Source organism: Ixodes scapularis, unplaced genomic scaffold (genome assembly GCF_016920785.2).
Source record: "Ixodes scapularis isolate PalLabHiFi unplaced genomic scaffold, ASM1692078v2 ptg001458l_1__unscaffolded, whole genome shotgun sequence".
Lineage (NCBI taxonomy): Eukaryota > Metazoa > Arthropoda > Arachnida > Ixodida > Ixodidae > Ixodes > Ixodes scapularis.
This window is the reverse complement of record NW_024610152.1, coordinates 525,906-543,702: the sequence shown is the minus strand read 5'-3', so window position 1 is coordinate 543,702 and position 17,797 is coordinate 525,906. Positions and strand designations below refer to the sequence as shown.

The 17,797-nt window shown below is 47.4% G+C and overlaps 1 non-coding gene and 1 pseudogene across 1 annotated transcript; one reads left to right on the top strand and one right to left on the bottom strand.

The window, feature by feature from the left end:
* Nucleotides 1-2,876: 2,876 nt before the first annotated feature.
* On the bottom strand, nucleotides 2,877-5,162 carry LOC120848580 (annotated as a pseudogene).
* Nucleotides 5,163-11,472: 6,310 nt separating this feature from the next.
* Nucleotides 11,473-14,973, top strand: LOC120848578. Its single transcript, XR_006077253.1, has 3 exons — nucleotides 11,473-12,095; nucleotides 12,591-12,838; nucleotides 14,410-14,973. It is a non-coding gene; the product is annotated as an uncharacterized LOC120848578 (transcript).
* The last annotated feature ends 2,824 nt before the right edge of the window (nucleotides 14,974-17,797 follow it).

The following is a 17,797-nucleotide window of genomic DNA, read 5'->3' as shown; positions in this document are numbered from 1 at the left end:
CCCTGGAGGCGACCTCCGGCAGCAGATGCACTCGTGGGTTGTCGGCATTAGCTGGCAGCGGCCACAGTGGCACCTGGTTGCATCTAATACCGCAAGAGTCAATCGCAGCAGTACACTAACTTTTTTCCTCCACTCTTGACAAATTGAGGCAGTTGGGTAACACCAGAGCCATTCAGTGGCCAATTCATCAAAGCGTGTGGCGTCTCGTGCAAGAAGGTAGCAGCGACACAGTTCTTTGTCTTGCCTAAGGAAGAACAACTAGAGTCCAGTTACCACTGGGTGTCCGAAGACTCGGGAACCTTAAGCGGTGCACTGTCTTTATTGCTGGCAGCTGTCCTCCGCTGCGTATTTTCGACAAGACGCACCGGAAGTTGAAACGCGTATGCTGTTCAACTCCGCAGCCAAGTCAGTCTAAGAGCGAGGGGCGGGGTGTACTTCTCCGCGCGGGGCGAAAGAACAGGAGTTTCGAATGTGAAGGGGTTGTGACTCTGACTAAATTATGTCCTGTAACCAAAAATAACACTAAAATTTTTTTTTTTTTTTTGCGGTAAATTTATTTTGTGATTTCTCCCAATTAGGTTGTTTAAAAACAGTTTTTTCCTTTAAAGTTACATGCCAGTACGAGGCCCATCCAGATTGAAGCGAGCAGGTATGACGATTGAACCTGGAAGGCCTGGGAAGCTTGCTGCATTACGTGCTCCGAGCTGTGGTGCATTAACACACTCGGCCGCCGATCCCCCCAGCAGCGCCCTCGAAGGGTTCTGTGCCTCGACCAAGTCATATGAGCCGATCGCTCGTCCAATAATGACGCACTGCAACCCTGCAGCCAAAGAAAGTGCTCGTGGTTGTAGACTGCCGTTCATCTGTGAGCTCAATTGACGCTAACACAGCGGTGTTTCCAGGCCTGGGTCTGCAACTGAGTGAAACTTACCTGACATGGGTCCCAAGAATGCCGCCGGCTGTCGAGGCCTTTAGTTTAGTCTCCCACTAGGGACATTGTCCTGCACATTCCTCTCTAGGGGGTGGGACTTCTTTCTTGGCCTCTTGAGAGGCTGGTCACTTTGTATGCTTCTGGCTCGCACCCTTTTCAAGCCCCTCGTCAGCCCTGGCCTACGTCAAACAAGGTTCGCAGGCTGCACCCGGATCTGGCGTCCCCGGCACCTTTATCCTGCCGCAGTCTTGAAGCTCAACATGAGGCCGGTGGCGTCGTTGCCACTGGGCACATGGTCCAGCTCGCCCCCAGGCCCTGCAGGATCTCGAGGTATGTTGTGCTGTCCTCGTTCATGGCATGTAGGTGCCGCAAGCTTGACTCCAGACGCCGGTACGCTTGTTTTCGTGCTTACACAGAAGGCATTTAGGCTAGCAAGTGAGCCAGTTACATCCTGTCCATACTCCGTCTCACTTTAAGTGCGAGAATAGCAGGAGCTACAAGGAAGGGCGAACTCCGAACTTCTGGCACCCCTGCAAAGCATGCACACTTGTGCAGTGCAAGCTTTGTTTATGGTAACATGCTTGTGCTCATAGCTCCAGCTTCGCTCCCTCGGAATGTGAAACAAGCTATAGTTTGAACTTGCGGTAAACCCACGGCATTGTCGTCAACACCCATGTTGTGGTGAAGGTTCAGTCTTTGAGGCTACAAACCACCACAAAAACTCTTTTGTTCCCTTTTTTTTCCAGTTCAAACATGTGCGATTTGCAAGCACACTTGCTTATTGTTGCAGTGAAGTCACACAACTGCGATTCTGGTCAGATATTGCTGCCACATAGGAAATGAGTCCTGCCACTTGTAGACTACTGAGCAACACACCAGGCCAGCAATACCCATATGCTGGACATTAAGATTGCCCGTGGTAATACCTGGAGCATCTCGGCACATATATCCATGCTAAAACGGTGAAAGCGGGTTCTCTCAGCTTCACATATCTGCTCAGTTATATTCACATAATAGACTGAGCCAAAAGCCTGTAGAGACGAAACAATTACGCATCAATCATCAGTTTTTATTTGGCACAGCAAGCATGAATGCGTGGCTGTTGCCAGCCAGGAAATATGCACCACCTAAAATTCTAGGCGCTGCACTTGTGCACCACCTAGTATGACCTCTAAGAAGTGTTTGTGTTCCAGAAGCTTACTGCCAGCGACCAGCAGAAAGTTTTTTTCAGTCTCTGCCTGTGTATTCAGATGTCGATAATTGAAACAACGAACACAAGTGAGCACCAACATGAAATGGCACACATACTCGGGCAAGCTGACCTTGGTCCAATCCTTGCACAGCCGGTGACACTAGAGCTGAAGTGGAGCGCTGGGGGGCTTCTGGCATGTTGCTGGCTTCGACACTCTGCTGGCCTTCTTAGGCTTGGGCGGTGTAACTGGTCACGTCGGGCTCTTCTGGCGACTGCTGACCGTCACAGAAAGGCATGAAGAACTCTTGCACCGAACACTTGTCTCCCAAAGCCAACTTACCCAGTCGGTGATGGTCCCCAGTATTCAAAGGAGGGGGGTGGGGCATTGGGAAACAGCCCCCCAAGGTCCTGTGCACAAAGGCTTGGTGCTTGCATAACTCCCCTTGCTTTCCGACTGCGCAGCTGCACGCTCCAAAGCCTGCAGACACTTCATACACCACGCCCTAGTAGGTGGCAGTGGGCACTGCGTAAACGTCGCCCACAGGTTTGACGCTCTCAGATGCACTTTATGGCATCCTGCTGAGCAGCTACTTGTATGCCAGCTGGTGGCTGGCGACGCGGCTGTGGGCATGGTGGAGGATGCGGCTTTCGAAGTACCGCTCCCACACTGCGGTCACTGCATCCACCAGTGCCATCGCACTGAAGGCCTCCGTCCTGTTGAGAACCATGTGGTTCAGGACACGGATGGTGGCCTTAGCAAAGTTGTTGGTGTTGTGCCCCTACGTGGTGATGTTGGCACAGAAGAGCAACACCGACTCCTTCCACGAAGGCCTGGAGTAGTTTACGCTACAGGTGGGCCGTTGCGGCTTCCAGCTTCTCTTTACTGTTGGTGTGCATCCCCTGCAATTGGTCATTGCACCCGAGAATCTTCTAAAGGAGATCCAGCCAGCACCTGCCAGCCTCCTACAGAAACATTAAAATGGAAATGTCACCCTGCTGGTGCAACCAATGTTGAGGTGCGTTGCTAGACACGATATCACCTTCTTCCACGTGTCAATGCACGCTTCAAAACCCTAGAATGTTGTGCGAGTGCCCCCATTACAAAGCTTGCCTCTTGGAAGAGCGATAGATGCCTCTGGTCCTTGTCGACGTGGTTGCAAGCTGCCATCACCCACCACTGCTCCGCCTGTGCCACATGGAAATGGCCTCGCTGTGGGCTACGCCTCCTGCACCACAGCCTTCTCCGCACTGGAGTTGTCTTTCATGACCATGTTCGGTGCCTGAGAAACATTAATATGTGGCCAACCATGAGACACAATGCTAACAACTGGAATATCATGCTTATTAAATGCCACGTTTCTACCCATGGGAATTCTCTTACAGTTGCTCGAGATGTCCGGCTGGTAATGGTTATTTATGCCCAAAATACCAATTTACGGGAACCGACATTCTTTTAGACTTTGGTGCCGCCAGCATTTTCCTTTACTTCAACATTCCATTCTGTTCCTGTCATAAGCTTCGCCGCTTGCACTCATGCCACAGTCATGGTTTTTTTCAGTTAGTTCACTGCTCGGCGACGACAACAAAAATGATGCTTGAAACATGAAGCTGCCATGTTCTTTAGCTCTTGCTAAGTGTGTTAAATAAAGAATGCTATAGTTTATCTTTGTCTCCTAGTTACCAATTAACCCCCAAAGCAAAGTGGGTGGGTGTCACGAAGGAGCTTGAAAGTTGAGTACTCGTCGGTAATCTGCTTGTTGTGGATGAGCACTGCGACAGGGACTGCGCCAGCCATCGTTTTTATGAGCACCACCGTGACGGGGCACTTGGTCATGTCGCAGGAGGACGTGGAGTCTATAAAGACAACGTCCTTTGCCTAGTCCAGTGCCTGGGCCCACTGCATGATGGGAGTCATCACCAGAACTGCCCAGCCAGTGCTGCTATCACTCCAGCTCCCCTCATGCCAGTGTCTGGAAAGTATTTTGTGAAAAGCCATGCTAAAAGAGTGGCTCTTTTTATGCATCTTTTTTTTAGGCACTCAATACCTCAAAATTTGCCCTTGCAAACTTCAAATTAAAAAAAAAAGAAGTTTGGTTATTGCTGAAATAGGTGACTACAGAACTGTGCATGAAAATTACCATGGCTATTATGTACTTTGAATGTAGTCAACAGCTTTTTGCATGACATGCAATTTACATAAATTCTAGCGATGATTTTGTGTTAGAGTGTTCCTCTAATGACTTGGTCCCGCTTGAACGACGAACAGCAGCCGACATCGACCAAGTTCAAGCCCATAAAAGTATCTTTGGCAGAGTTGCAATCACTTGTTTTTACTTCACGAGCACAGGGAGATTCAAAGTCTGCCAAAGATACCTTTGTGAATGCTGCATGTGCTTGAAGTTGGTCAAAGTAGATCATTGCTTGTCACTCAAATGAGACTTAACTGGGCATGCCTAATGTCATGGCCCATGCTTATACATTGACAATATATTTCTTTTTGCAAAGTGACAAGACTCATGAATGGGCCATAGCACTATGGTAAGTTGTGGCATACCTTGAGCTGCATAAAGTGGTGCCTTCTCCTCCAACCTAGATAGGAGGTCATTGGCGCCACCGCTTAAGCTCATGCTCCTCCACACGCTGTGCCAGTGCTGTGCAGTCCTGGCCGTGGCATTCAGGGCACCGTTGGCTAGCAGCAAAGCACCGCGGTCCTCTAGGCACAGCTTGCTCTCGTGCAGCTTCCGAGCCTCGCTGACAGTCATCTCGTCGCTGACGTAGCACAGGAAGGCCTTCTTTGTAGTGCCTGTGCCGTGAAGGAGGCAAAGGGCATTGGCTGACTGTGCAGCGAGTGTGCCTGGAGTCAATCCGAATTACAACAACCAAGGGCACATGCCTGCATAGGTAGGCGTCGTTTTTCTTTGTGTTCTTGGTGAGCTGCTTAATCTTGACATCGAGCCTGGCCATGCATGCGGCATTGCAGCGGTCGGACACCTTTTTCCGCTTGTGGGGCTGGCAGCGCCACACCTTGTGGAGGACCATTTTGCAAATTGTTCAAGGGCAATGGAATCATCAAAAGTACTCGAAGCACTATAACTGAAGTTAATTTCTGGTGTGCAGATCACACCTTGCCAGAAAGGGAATTTGTAGTTACAGGCAACGGCCTCCCTGAAAGACAGGTGACCAATACTTGTTCATCTTGGAAAACTGGTTTGCATTCACAAACCCTAGTGCTCTTTATGAGTTAACGACCCTTTTGTGGTGCCAGGTATGCCATTTCACGCTGGTACAGCACAGACAAAGTTCCAGCGAAACAGTAAAAAAAATAAAACATTCGGACAGAACTGCCACATTGACTTTAACTCCAGCCCGCTTAATCTTCTCGAAACCCGCTTAGTGTTACATTGACACAACTGCATCAAGCAATGATGCCAAAAGAAAAAAATTGTCTATGGCTGTACCGAACTATTGAGGACATTGGCTGTCACACTGGATATTGTTGGCCAGTATTCTAAACTTATTCCACTATGGCAGCCAACACAGTTTATCAATTTGCAGGCAGGGAGTCTTATGACAATACCAGATCGGTATGCAAGCTTTGAATATGCGTTCTTAAATACAAAGTGCAGCTAGACTAATTAAGGTATATTTCCAAACTTCCAACCGATAAAGCTATCTTATCTGAAGCCATTTATTCATTGTTTGTACTGCTAAAAAGAAACATGACATTCATAGGTTTATTGAAGCAAAGAAAGAAGAAACTCTTCAGGTTGGTCAGGAAGGGGTAGGGGATGGTGGCTTTAGCGCTGAACTCTAGAATCTGCAATAACATATAGCTTCATTGATTGATGAAGACTACCAAAGCCAACAGGTGACTCTTCACGTGACTGCCTTAGTCAGTATTCTGTGCTGGCAGGGTGGCTAAAATTAAAAAGAGAAATACATAAAAGGACTGAGTACTCTTCTTAAAAGGTGCACTTTGCTGTTTTTCGCAAGGTTTATATTCCAATTACAATACAGCAATCAATCTCACCATTGCCTCACGCGTGCAGGGGCATTCCTAAACCAGTCAGCCAGAGCCTTGTTGACATCGGCCTCCGTGGCAAAGCCAGCAACAAGCATGGGACACTTGTCTCAAGGCCAACTCGCCCAGTAGGTGACAGTCCCCCGTGCTCAAAGGGGGGGCATTGGAAAACAACCCCAAAGGTGTCTTGGACAAGGACTTGGTGCTTGCAAAGCGCCCCTTGATTTCCGACTGGGCAGCTGCACACTTTGAAGCCTGCAGACACTTTATACACCATGCCATGGTGGGCAGCACTGGGCACTGCATAGACATCGCCCACAGGTTTGACGCTGTCAGCTGCACCTTGTGGCATCCTGAGCAGCCGCTTGTATATGTCAGCTGGTGGCTGGCCACATGGCTGTGGGCATGGCAGAGGATGCGACTTTCAAAGTGCCGCTCCCACACCACGGCCACTGCGTCCACCAGTGCCACTCCGTTGAAGGCTTCCGTCCTGTTGAGAACCATGTCATTCAGGACACGGATGATGGCGTTAGCAAAGTTGTTGGTGTTGTGCCCCCGCGTGGTGATGTTGGCACAGAAGAGCAATGCCCGCTCCTTTTGTCTCCAAAGGAAGGCCACCACCTGTGCCACGAAGGCCTGGTGCACTTTACTCTACAGGTGGGCCGTTGCGGCTTCCAGCTTCTCTTCACTTGCGGCATACATCACCTGCGGTTGGTCATTGCACCTTAGAATCTTCTAATGGAGACATGGCCAGCACCTGTTAGCCTCCCACAGAAACATTAAAATGAAATGTCACTCTGCTGGCACAATCCATGTTGAGATGTGTTGCTAGACCCAATATCACCTTCTCCCTCGCGTCAGCAGTGCACGCCTCACAACCCTAGAATGCTGTACAAGTTCCCCTATTACAACTTGCCTCCTGGAAGAGCGACATCAATTGACACCTCTGGTCCTTGTCGACGCGGTTGTGGGCTGCCAATAACCAGTGCCATTATGCCTGTGCCACTTGGAAATGGCAGAGAAGCTGCCTTGCTGTAGGCCACGTCTTCTGCACCACAGCCTTCTCCGCACTGGAGTTGTCTGTCATGACCATGTTTGGTGCCTGAGAAATGATAATATGTGGCCGGCCACGAGGCTCAAAGCTAACAACTGGACAATCATACTTATTAAATGCCATATGTTTTTACCCGTGGGAATGCTTTTACACTTCCTCGAGATGTCTGGCTGGTAACGGTTATCTATGCCGAAAATACAAATATGCTGGAACTGACATTTTTCACTTTGGCGCTGCCAGCATTTTCCTGCACAGCAACATTCCCTTCCATTCTCCTGTTCCCAACCTGCTTCACCGCTTGCACTCAGGCCACAGAGCCATGGTTCCTGATAGTTTGTTCACTGCTCGGCGGTGACAGCAAAAATGATGCTTGAAACATGGAGCTGCCATCTCGTTTAGTTTTTGCTCAACGTGTACTAAATAAAGATGCTATACAGTAAAACCTCGTTATAACAAAGTTGAGGGAGCGGTCGTAATTATTTCGTTATAACCATTAGTTTGTTATAGCCACTGTCCATTTCTTCCCACTATTAGCAAGCAAGGGGAATTATGATTGCTTTGTTATATTCATTAGTTTGTTATATCCCATTTTGTTATAACGAGGTTTTACTGTAGTTTATCTTTCTCTCCTAGTTACCGATTGGGCCCCAAAGCAAAGTGGGTATACGTTTCACAGAAGAACTTGAAAGTCAAGTACCCCTCAGTGCTCTGCTCGTTGTGGACGAGCGCTGCGACGGGGACGGCGCCAGCCATCGTAGCCATCGTTGCCACGAGCACCACTGTGACGGTGCACTTGGTCATGTCGCAAGAAAACGTAGAGTCTATAAAGATGGTTTCCTTAGCCACGTCCAGTTTCTGGGCCCACTGCGTAATGGAGTTCACAATCAGAACTGCCCAGCAAGAGTTGCTGTCGCTCCAGCTCGCCTCACGTCGGTGCCTGGAGAGTATTGTGTGAGGAGCCACTCTAAAAGGGCTGCCGTTTTTATGCACTTTTTTTTAGGCACTCAATACCTCAAAACTTGCTCCTGCACGCTACAAAGTTAAAAAAAAAAAAAGAAGAAGTTTGGTTATTGCTGAAATAGGTGGCTATGGAACTGTGCATGACAACTACCATAGCTATTATGAACTTCGAATGTAGGCAACAGCTTTTGGCATGATATGCAACTTACGTAAACCATAGAGATGATTGTTAGTTAGAGTTGTCCTCTAATGACTTGGTCCCACTTGAACGATAAACAGCAACTGACATTGATCAACATCAAGCACATTAAAAAACCTTTGGCAGAGTTGCAATCACTTGTTTTTAGTACTTCACAAGCACAGGGCGATTAAAAAATTGGTCAATGTAGGTTGTTGCTTGTCACTCAAATAGGACTGAATTGGGCCCAAGCTTATACATTGACAACATATTTCTTTTCGCAAAGTGACAAGACTCGTGAATGGGCCATAGCACTGTGGTAAGTTGTGGCATACCTTAAGCTGCATAGAGTGGTGCTTTCTCCTCCAGCTTGGATAGCAGGTCGTTCGTGCCACGGCCAAAGCACGTGCTCCTCCACACGCTTCTTTACCTTCTTAGGTGGCAAGGGCTAACCTTGGGTGGCGAAAGACACCTTGTCCATGCAGAACCACACTTGGTTATAGAGACTGGGTGTTACTAATAGAGTAACGTCGTCAGCCGAGCCTTTCTTGTTATGAAGTGTTACCTATTTCCTTGTGCTCGGTAATGGTCGGTGCGCCACAGTTTTCCGAACGTCTCGCCATTCATATGAGTACCAGAAGAAAAACCTTTCTTGATCGGCCCCCAAAAAGGGGCCGCACCGCAGTACATGTGACTGAGATCTAGTAGTTTTTACTAGATCCGCAGAAGTTTGCCATCTCCTTTGCTGTTGGCCACGCACCAGTATATGTGGTTGGAGCAACACCTCGTAGAAGCTTCAGGCCTGCGCGAGCCATCGGTGACGTCACGTCCGGAAGGCGGATGCTCCCGCCGTCGTCCCACAGGCCAGTCGCGAGCGCTCCGAGGGCATACAGCGCGGAAAGCTCTTCCACATGCCTTCGGTGTCCTTTTTTTAGCTTAATGATTTTATTTTGCTGTCGGACAAGCGTTAGCTGATTTCTCTGAATAGTTTCAATTCTGCGCCAGATTATACGTTGGAGCTCACAGCCAGAATATCGGAACGAGCAACGCCTACCCAAACAGTACGGCGCGAGTAACTGCCACGGAAAAACTGGAGAAATCAAATGCAATACTGCAGTAGCATTGGAAACTTTCAGAACTTAGGTCAACTCAGTGTCCATCTCCACAATTGCAGCTTTCCTGTAGGTAATCATACCAGAACTAAAGAAAGCATGGTACTTATAACTAGTAGAGGCAACCAAATATTTTATTTAGCTTAGAAATAAAGAGCAAAACCAGCATTTTTCACAAGCTTCAAAAATTTGTGTTATATAGCTATGTGCCTTGGGACGCACAGATTCAATTGTATGCAAAAGGAAGAGCACTCTGATCGCAAGTTTATTAAGAAATGATGTTGAAGAAGCATAAGGAAGCACTGTCAGATAACAAATGCAGCACTAGAGGACAAAAACCACTGGTGAAATGAGTATTCGGGAGCTATGTAGATGACAGTCATGTTGGCACCAAATGAGAAATTAAATATCACAAGACAGAACTAACAAGCCAATAGCATAGTACTCGAATACAAAAAGATAAACCGATGAAACAGTGCTCATATTATTACTTGCAAGCTAGCACAGGGCAAGCTATCCCAATATGAACAGAAAAAAAACATCAAGACAAAAAAAAACCTCAGTCAACATGCTACACATATGGCAATTACGAAGACATGAAATCAAAAGACATTCAGCAGATTAACAGAATGCAAGCTGACGGAACGATGAGTCACAGTTGAAACAATACATTACGCATCGGATTGGCAAGCTGCAAGCACAATTCTTAAAAGACAAGCTGCATTCATCGACCTCGGGAAGAGAGCGCTCAACTGATTTCTTAAATACAAATTCAGACGCTCACTGCTGCACCCATGAGAACAGCAAGCACTGTTGAGACAACTCAGCTTGTGGAAAGAACGGTTAGTTTTCTTTTCTTCGCCTTTGAAGCTGCAGAAGCTGCAGAAAGTAAGTCATTCTTCCTTTTGCATGCATTATTTAACAGAATGTTTGCTGCTGAATTCAACAGTATAAGGCCTATTTAGATGACGTCACAATTCAGTGCGGTCCTGCTGTCGGCCATATCCGTGGGTGAAGTCGCGCGGCAGCAAGTTGATCGCTGCAGGGCTTACGTTCCGTGCGTCCCACGCAGCTTTGTATTTTTTAGTTCCCGTTTATATTAGATATAGATGTCTTTGCACTTGAGCGCGTACGCGAACGCCCTTGACAGGGCTGCGAAGATCCGGTACATCGACAAAGTTCGTCGTTGCAGCAGAGCAGATCCGCTCGCCTTGGATGGGAACGAACTCGGCTTCGTACTTGCCGACGTCCCGAATGTCAAGTTGATGGACATTAAGGACTATTTGGTGCACAGCACGAACTTCATCTCGCGTGACCAGATGAAGGCCTACAAAGCGCTGGGCGCTCATAATTACCTCCCGAGTGGTTGGGTCGCGCCCCCAAACTTAAAGGTGCTGCCAGACGGAATGGTCGTCGTTGTCGGCAAGGTGAGTTTGCGCGTTATGTTATTGACTCCTGGGGTTGAAAGTGTCCGCGAGTGAATGCCTTGGGTTTTTGTTGCGTTGCCAGAAGCACAAGTCCCATCGCACAGCTTTTGAACATCGGTGCCCATTGCGTCCCCAGCAATCTGCCCGCATGCGTCAGTCACACGCGCGTTATTGCTGTCCAAGACTGCTGCTCACTAGTGCTTGAGGCAGAATGCCTGTGCTTTACAATCATTTTGCACGTTTGTTGCCAACTATATCACGTTCATTGACATGTTTTCTTCAGCGCACGGCAGAATTGCCCATAAAAAGTTGAGGTGTCGAAGGCGTGTTTGCATTCCCTAAATAAACCTGGTTAAATGCCGTTGCATCGCTTTGTTCGTAGCGGAACTTGAACACTGTGTAGTCGATAGCTTTTGTAGCGGCTACATTTGAAAATCGGTCGTAGTCTTGCGATCGCCTGTAAATGCCGGGAGCCAGGGGTTTATCCAGAATTTCCAAACATGAAGGGAGAAGGAGACGACAACAACCTGAATCATTGCTGGGAGCGATGCAGTACTAATTACTTGCATGCAATGTTGACGGCTTATAACATGCTTGCAAGGTTCTATGTAGATGAAAATTAGCTCAAAAGTGTTTTGTGCATTTTCGTACAGGTGAATTACTCCCAGAGCCTCAACTCGCATCCCCTCCAGCCCTGGCTCCTTGTTCGGGCTGATGGAGTAGTGGAGCTGGCGCATTGTACATGCATGGCTGGACTTGGTGAGTCCTGCTCGCACATTGCAGCTGTGCTGTTCTACCTAGAAGCTGTTGTAAAGCAGCGAGATGGCACGGCCTGCACTGACGTAGCCAACAGCTGGCGGCCCGTTTATGTCAAGAATGTGGCCTTCTGCCCAATTGCCGAGATTAACTTTTCGTCTGCAACTGCAAAGAAGCAACGCCTTGATGCCGGTGAAGCGCAAACAGTTAGAAAGTCGAGAAAGAATATCCCCAAACCTACTAAAGAGGAAGTGGACAAGTTCTTCGAACAACTACATGCATCAGGTGCGCAATTGGCTATCCTCTCCATCACTAAGGGATACGCCCATGACTACATCCCGACTGTGGCAAAGTACCCAACAGCGCTTCTTGGCGACCTCTACAAGGACAACAAGCCTTCCTCTTGGGAAGCTGTGATGGCAGAGTGTGACCACATTGCAAGCAGGCTCTCCATTGATCCTGAGGTGAACAAGTGTAGCACAATTCGTAACTTCAAACCAACATCCTGCATGCAAGCTATCTGTGTGATGTAGTTAATTATATGCCAAGCCTTCATGATTATCAACAAGTTAATCTTGAATATTAGCATGCTTCTAGAAGAGGTAGTTTAGTTGTTGCTTGTCTGCCGAGAACCTTGTGTTGTGTCACATAATCCTAAACTTTAGCAGAAATATTTGTAGTGTCATTTGACCTGCTTGTACATTTTAATGCACTGGCAAAGGCTTCAGGTGCGAGCTCATAGTAGCGGCGAGCGAGTTACCTTGTGCTGCAAGAGCCAGGTTTGTTTTGTTCTACAGGGTGAAATGGAATGAAAATCGGTGTTTTATGGATAGTTGTAAATAGATGGGCGTCACAGTTGGCATATCGCCTTAAGCACGAAAGGGGTAAACACATTCTTCCCATTTCCAGTTCTAGAACAAATATGAACACAGTACTAACAGTCTTGTGCAATGTTACAGGTATCGCGATCTGTGGAGGCTGACACAAAAGACCAGGCAGTTTCAACGACCTGGTTCGCCTTCCGGGCAGGGAGAGTGACTGCATTAAACGCTAGGTCAGCTTGCTTCACACCAATTAGCATGCAGTCACTGAGTCTTGTAAAAAAATGTGCTATCCCACCGAGCACAAATTCTCTACCCCTGCGACAAGATGGGGAATGGAGAAGGAACCAATCGCAAGAGTACGCTACACCAGAGACGCCCCCAATGTCACATGAACAGTGATGTGATTGCTGCGCCAATTGCGCCAAACTGCGCCAAGGACCCTGCTACATCCTGCTACATTTTGCCAAAATATGGGTAATCTGCGCCAAGCCTGCGCCAAGGGACCGATTTTGGTGGCCTTTCTAAACCGAAACTAAACTTAGCACCGTAATGGAGCACGCGTGAACTAGGTGGCGCAAGCGGCCGCCCGACACAAAGTACCCTGCATCAATTGTTCATCCGGTCTTGCACGGATTTTCCCGCCATGTATCGCTGCGCGCCCTCGTTGTCTCGCTTTTTTTTTTGTTGTTTTTTTAACGATAGACGCGGGCCTGTACGGACACTCCGACGCTAACGTGCTGGGGTACCAGCCACGCCGTCATGTTCGGAAACGAAACCACCTTTTTTTGCGCGGCGGGAGTTACTTCATAAGCAGAAGCACTCGCTCCTGAGAGCAACGGCCATGGGTAAACTATATTTGGTCCCTGCCTTTCCGTCACCGTGGTCGCGCGACGTCGGGTGTTGCCGTCCCCACGTTGCTGCAGATATAGCGCTTTCTAAAATGAAATTTAAGGACCGCCGCATGTTCATCAACATCCTTGTTCTTGTTTAATACGCTACTACAACAGATTCTCTAGCTCAAAGAGTGCTTTGTCAAAGTATCGATTACTTAGGTTTCTCTCGGTTGGCTTTCTTTAAAGAGGAACCCTGGTACGTGAAAAATCTGCCGCGAAAGAAAGTTGGTGAAGAAAAGTGAGCTAAAGCAAAGAATGCAATGTTTGCACGCTGAACCCGCACAGCGCGCTTGTTTGTATCGAGTTCAGTCGTTCCGCAAAGCGCTCCAAGAACTTTTTAACCCTGGCTCGCAATGTCTTTCATCAATGTGCTCAGGTTTTTTTTTTTTTTCTGTGTGTTTAGCTTGTAGCTTGCCTGCCGGCCTGGCAAGCGCGTGCCGCTGGACTGTTTCTTGTCGTATGTTGGACAGTTACATTTTGTATACAATTTTGGGAACCACTTGGCGACGGAGCGGAGTGGCATGGTTTCTATCGAACAGCCATCTCCGCTCGCGCGACAATTTCGCATTGCACTGCAGTAGTTACGTGTTTCATCCGTTGGAGACTGCTTCCATTTATTTTATCAGTAGTCAACCTAATGCTGCGCTATTTACTACTAAGATGGTAATTTTCGAATAAATTTTCATATGTGCACTTTGGTTCTTATTTACTTATAGCGGGTACATATATACATATCATTTACTGAAGCATTGCAAAATGTGTCATGTCATTAGCATTTCAGTTCCATGTTGAAAGACTCCCAGGTGGTCTAACTGGTCTAACTTGACTATAAATTGTTTATTGCGGCAAGCAGAGTGTCCTTCGTTTGTCCAGCACTTCAAACGGATATTTGTATTTTTCTAAGAATATCTGCTCCAAAAGTCACTTTTGCTGCTCCGAAACACTGTTTTAGCTGCTCCAAAAGACACTTTTGCTGCTCCAAAACACTGTTTTGGCTGCTCCAAAGGGTGCTCCAAAACGGCTTAGGCCAATCACATCACTGCATGAACTTCGTGTGCGAGAAATCTGGGCTCCATATCTCCCCAGAACATCCCTAGCTTGCAGCAACCCCTGATGGACTAAGTGTAGCTGCTGTGGGGAAGGGCTGCTGAAAATAAAATGCCCATTTAGCTGCAAGTGCCTGCAAGAAGTGACGGCACGGAAGGACGGCTGCTTGCAAATCGTATCTGGGAGAATAGAACTGAAGACAACCCACACTTTCTTCTATCAAGTGCAGATGCAGCTAATGGTCTGCCAGACGCAGTTCTGTGATTTCGTTTTGTGGACCACTGGTGGCATGCACACGGAGAGGGTGCACCTCGGCGAGGACTTTTGCGACATAATGACAGGAAAGTGCTAGGCGTTTTTCTTGCAAGCACTGCTGCCGGAGCTGCGGTTCAGGTACTGGACCGAAGCTGCAGCCAGCACCCCTCTGGGAGGCTATGCTGTTTGCCACTGTGGTCACCCTGAGGAAGGGCGCACAGACTGTACAGGCCGCTTGTTTCACTTCAAATGCACTGGACTGAAGCGCGTTTCAAAAACAATACCTTGGTTTTGTAAGAGCTGTTCTGGTTAAGTGCATGTTTTGTGACAAGGAATAAACCCTGGAGAGTCTTGTCATTCTCACAAAGTACTGCAGCTGCTGTATTTCAACAGATTTAATTCAAATAGGAGTATATTAAGAAGTAGTGACTTTTTGTTGGATGTGTAACAGCTTGTGTTTCTTACACAAAGCTGATAAACAATCAAATTTCTGCAAGAAAAAAAAAGCATACTTATGGCCCCACTTAAACTGCCAAAGAAAGAACAAGGGGACAGGGAAGGGCTCTCATTAGGATTAGTTACTTAAAAATGGATTTGAAAGAGTACTAGCTCCCTGTTTACTTTCCTAGGAGGTGTGTAGTAAGGCATAGTGAGCAGTTTCGGGAAGACGAGGAAAAGTGATCAAGTGAGGCATTGGTAGAGCTGAATCTTGCACGTCAACAACCGAGAGCCACCGTAGGTCACATATTAGACACAAACATTGTGTCGGCATTGGGTTGGAATGCATATTCAATCAGCAAGAGCACACTGGGCTGTGCTCTTACTATATGTGACCTGCACTGGCCCTCAGTTCGTGACTTATCAGAATCAGTATCCATGCGGTGTTGCTTCAAGCCTGTCTGAAGTTGTTTCAGTTGGTGGCAACAACAGACCTGCATAGGTTTGTAAGTGCAGCACACACGAACACCACCTTATCCAGGACTGGGACGCTGTCACAAGCTCAATGGGGATTGTGGTGCTTAGAATTCGGTATTTGTTTCTAAGTAGTCCAATAACCCTCTCCACATGTATACGGACGTTTGCAAGAGTCCTTGTCCTTGCAACTTCGTAAGTGAAGAGCTGTGCCCGGCCACGCGTGAATGCTGGGATCTCCAGCCGGTCACAGACCAGGCCCACACTGCCGGTGATGGTAAACCTCCGATCTGCAAGGACAGAGTCCCCAGGAAGCAGGTTATCCAAAATCCCACACGTTTCCGTGAATTCCTTATCACTGGTACGCCCACCCCAACCTGTGGATATGTATGTTATGATTCCTTGTGGAGCAATGCCTATCAAGTACTTGACTGTGTTGTGGTGTTTATATTGCGACCACGTCAGCGCTCTAGACACCAAGGACGATGGCCGGTCTATAAACACCTCGAAACAGTCGAGTACCACAGCAACCCCTAGTCCAAATGCTGCACGGAATGATGCGTGCATAGTTTGGCGCAACTCTTCTCTTTCTGGCCAGCGCACCAAGAAGCCAAGCTGATGGTGCATCAGGTTCTGGTAACCGTGGCCTGGGAGACTTGAAACCTGGAAATAAATGTTGCAGAGCATTCTAGCAAACGAAAATTCCACACACGCAGATTCTCATCTCAAGAGCAGAAGATAGAGACATTAAAAAAGAAGAGCGCTCCTAAGCGTCTACCGACATGTAAAATTCACACACAAATTTGTGCCACCTTACCTTGTTATGGTTACGCACGTAACGAAAGTGACTGAGAGGTTAGGACACACAAAAAAAATATCTGAGATACCTCTTTCGCTAGAACCCATTAGCTGCCTATATTTTTTTAATGTTTTGCAAAGTGTTTTAGTTTTGTGGATCAATTGGATCTAAGCGTGAAACCCTCAGATCTGCCCGTTCAAAGAGGACTGCCATGTTTAAAGGGCCAGTGATGTTGCTTGACCATGTCGGCCAACGTCACTAGTGACGCAATGGCGCAACTCCGACAGCCTCTTGCGTGCACGCCCAGACTCGGCAATCTCGGTGCTCGGACTGCTTTGGCCTTCAGCTCCTTGTTTCCCTCGTGCATTTCAAGTTGACGCAGTCTACGGCATCGCTCATGTCAACTCCAAGCGCGTGCACGCTTGGAGTTTCTAGGAGGTATTGGTTGAAGGCAGGTTGTGTCTATTGTATCAAGGCACCGCACCCTGCATACCTGCTTGCAGCCAACATCTTTTTGCTTACGCCTGTGCAGAAAGGAACTAGTCAGTACACAGCTCTGACAATGTCGACTTCATGATAAACTGGTTTGATTCTGCGAAGGACATAGAGAATAATGATTAAAGTTGAGCACCTTTTGCTACGTGCCAAGGATCGGAGTATAGTGATGGATCTCAGGTTCCTTCGTCTTCATGTGGCCCTTGATGGTGACGTGACAATTGGTCACTAAGTTTTCAATGGTGATGCCCTCCCCCTTGAGGAGGGCATCACCCTTGGGTGATGCCCTTCTCAAGACAACGTCAAGACAAGCAATCCCATGGAGCCATACAACTCAATGAGATTGCTTGTCTTGACCTTAGGAGCCTGTAAATGTAAAAAGAATGGTTGCACAAAAATAGCATGTTTCATATTGCCTTATTTAGACATTCTCAAAGCCAAACCATGGCAAATGGGATTAGGGTAAAAAAAAAAAGTGGTTACCTTGCATAAAATGATTGCAAGTAGAACAGCTAAACTTATTGCCATCTGATATTAAAACGATGGAGACAGGGACTACCCAGACAGTGTGAAGAACAACATACGCAGGTGGAAAACAATTGATGCTGAGCTACTAGATGAATAAGCAGCAACTTATTATGAGTTAATGAGCAATTTTACTGAAATGCAGGTGCAAGTGGCATGGCATATGAGTTATTAGCCTCACATGAGTCAGGAAACTGAATGGCTAGATGATCAACCTGCCCTAAATATTTTATTTTAATTTCTTTTAAGGTCCGATAAACAGTTCGATAAAGCACAAAAAGCACCGTGCTTTACTAGAAGCACGAAAAGGCCTCTTTGCAAGCATGGAATACTTGCCTTTCCAATGCAGACCTGTATGAAGTGGATGACTTGGTGGTGTCCATCTCTATGAATGTGTATGTCATGTACTTAGCAGA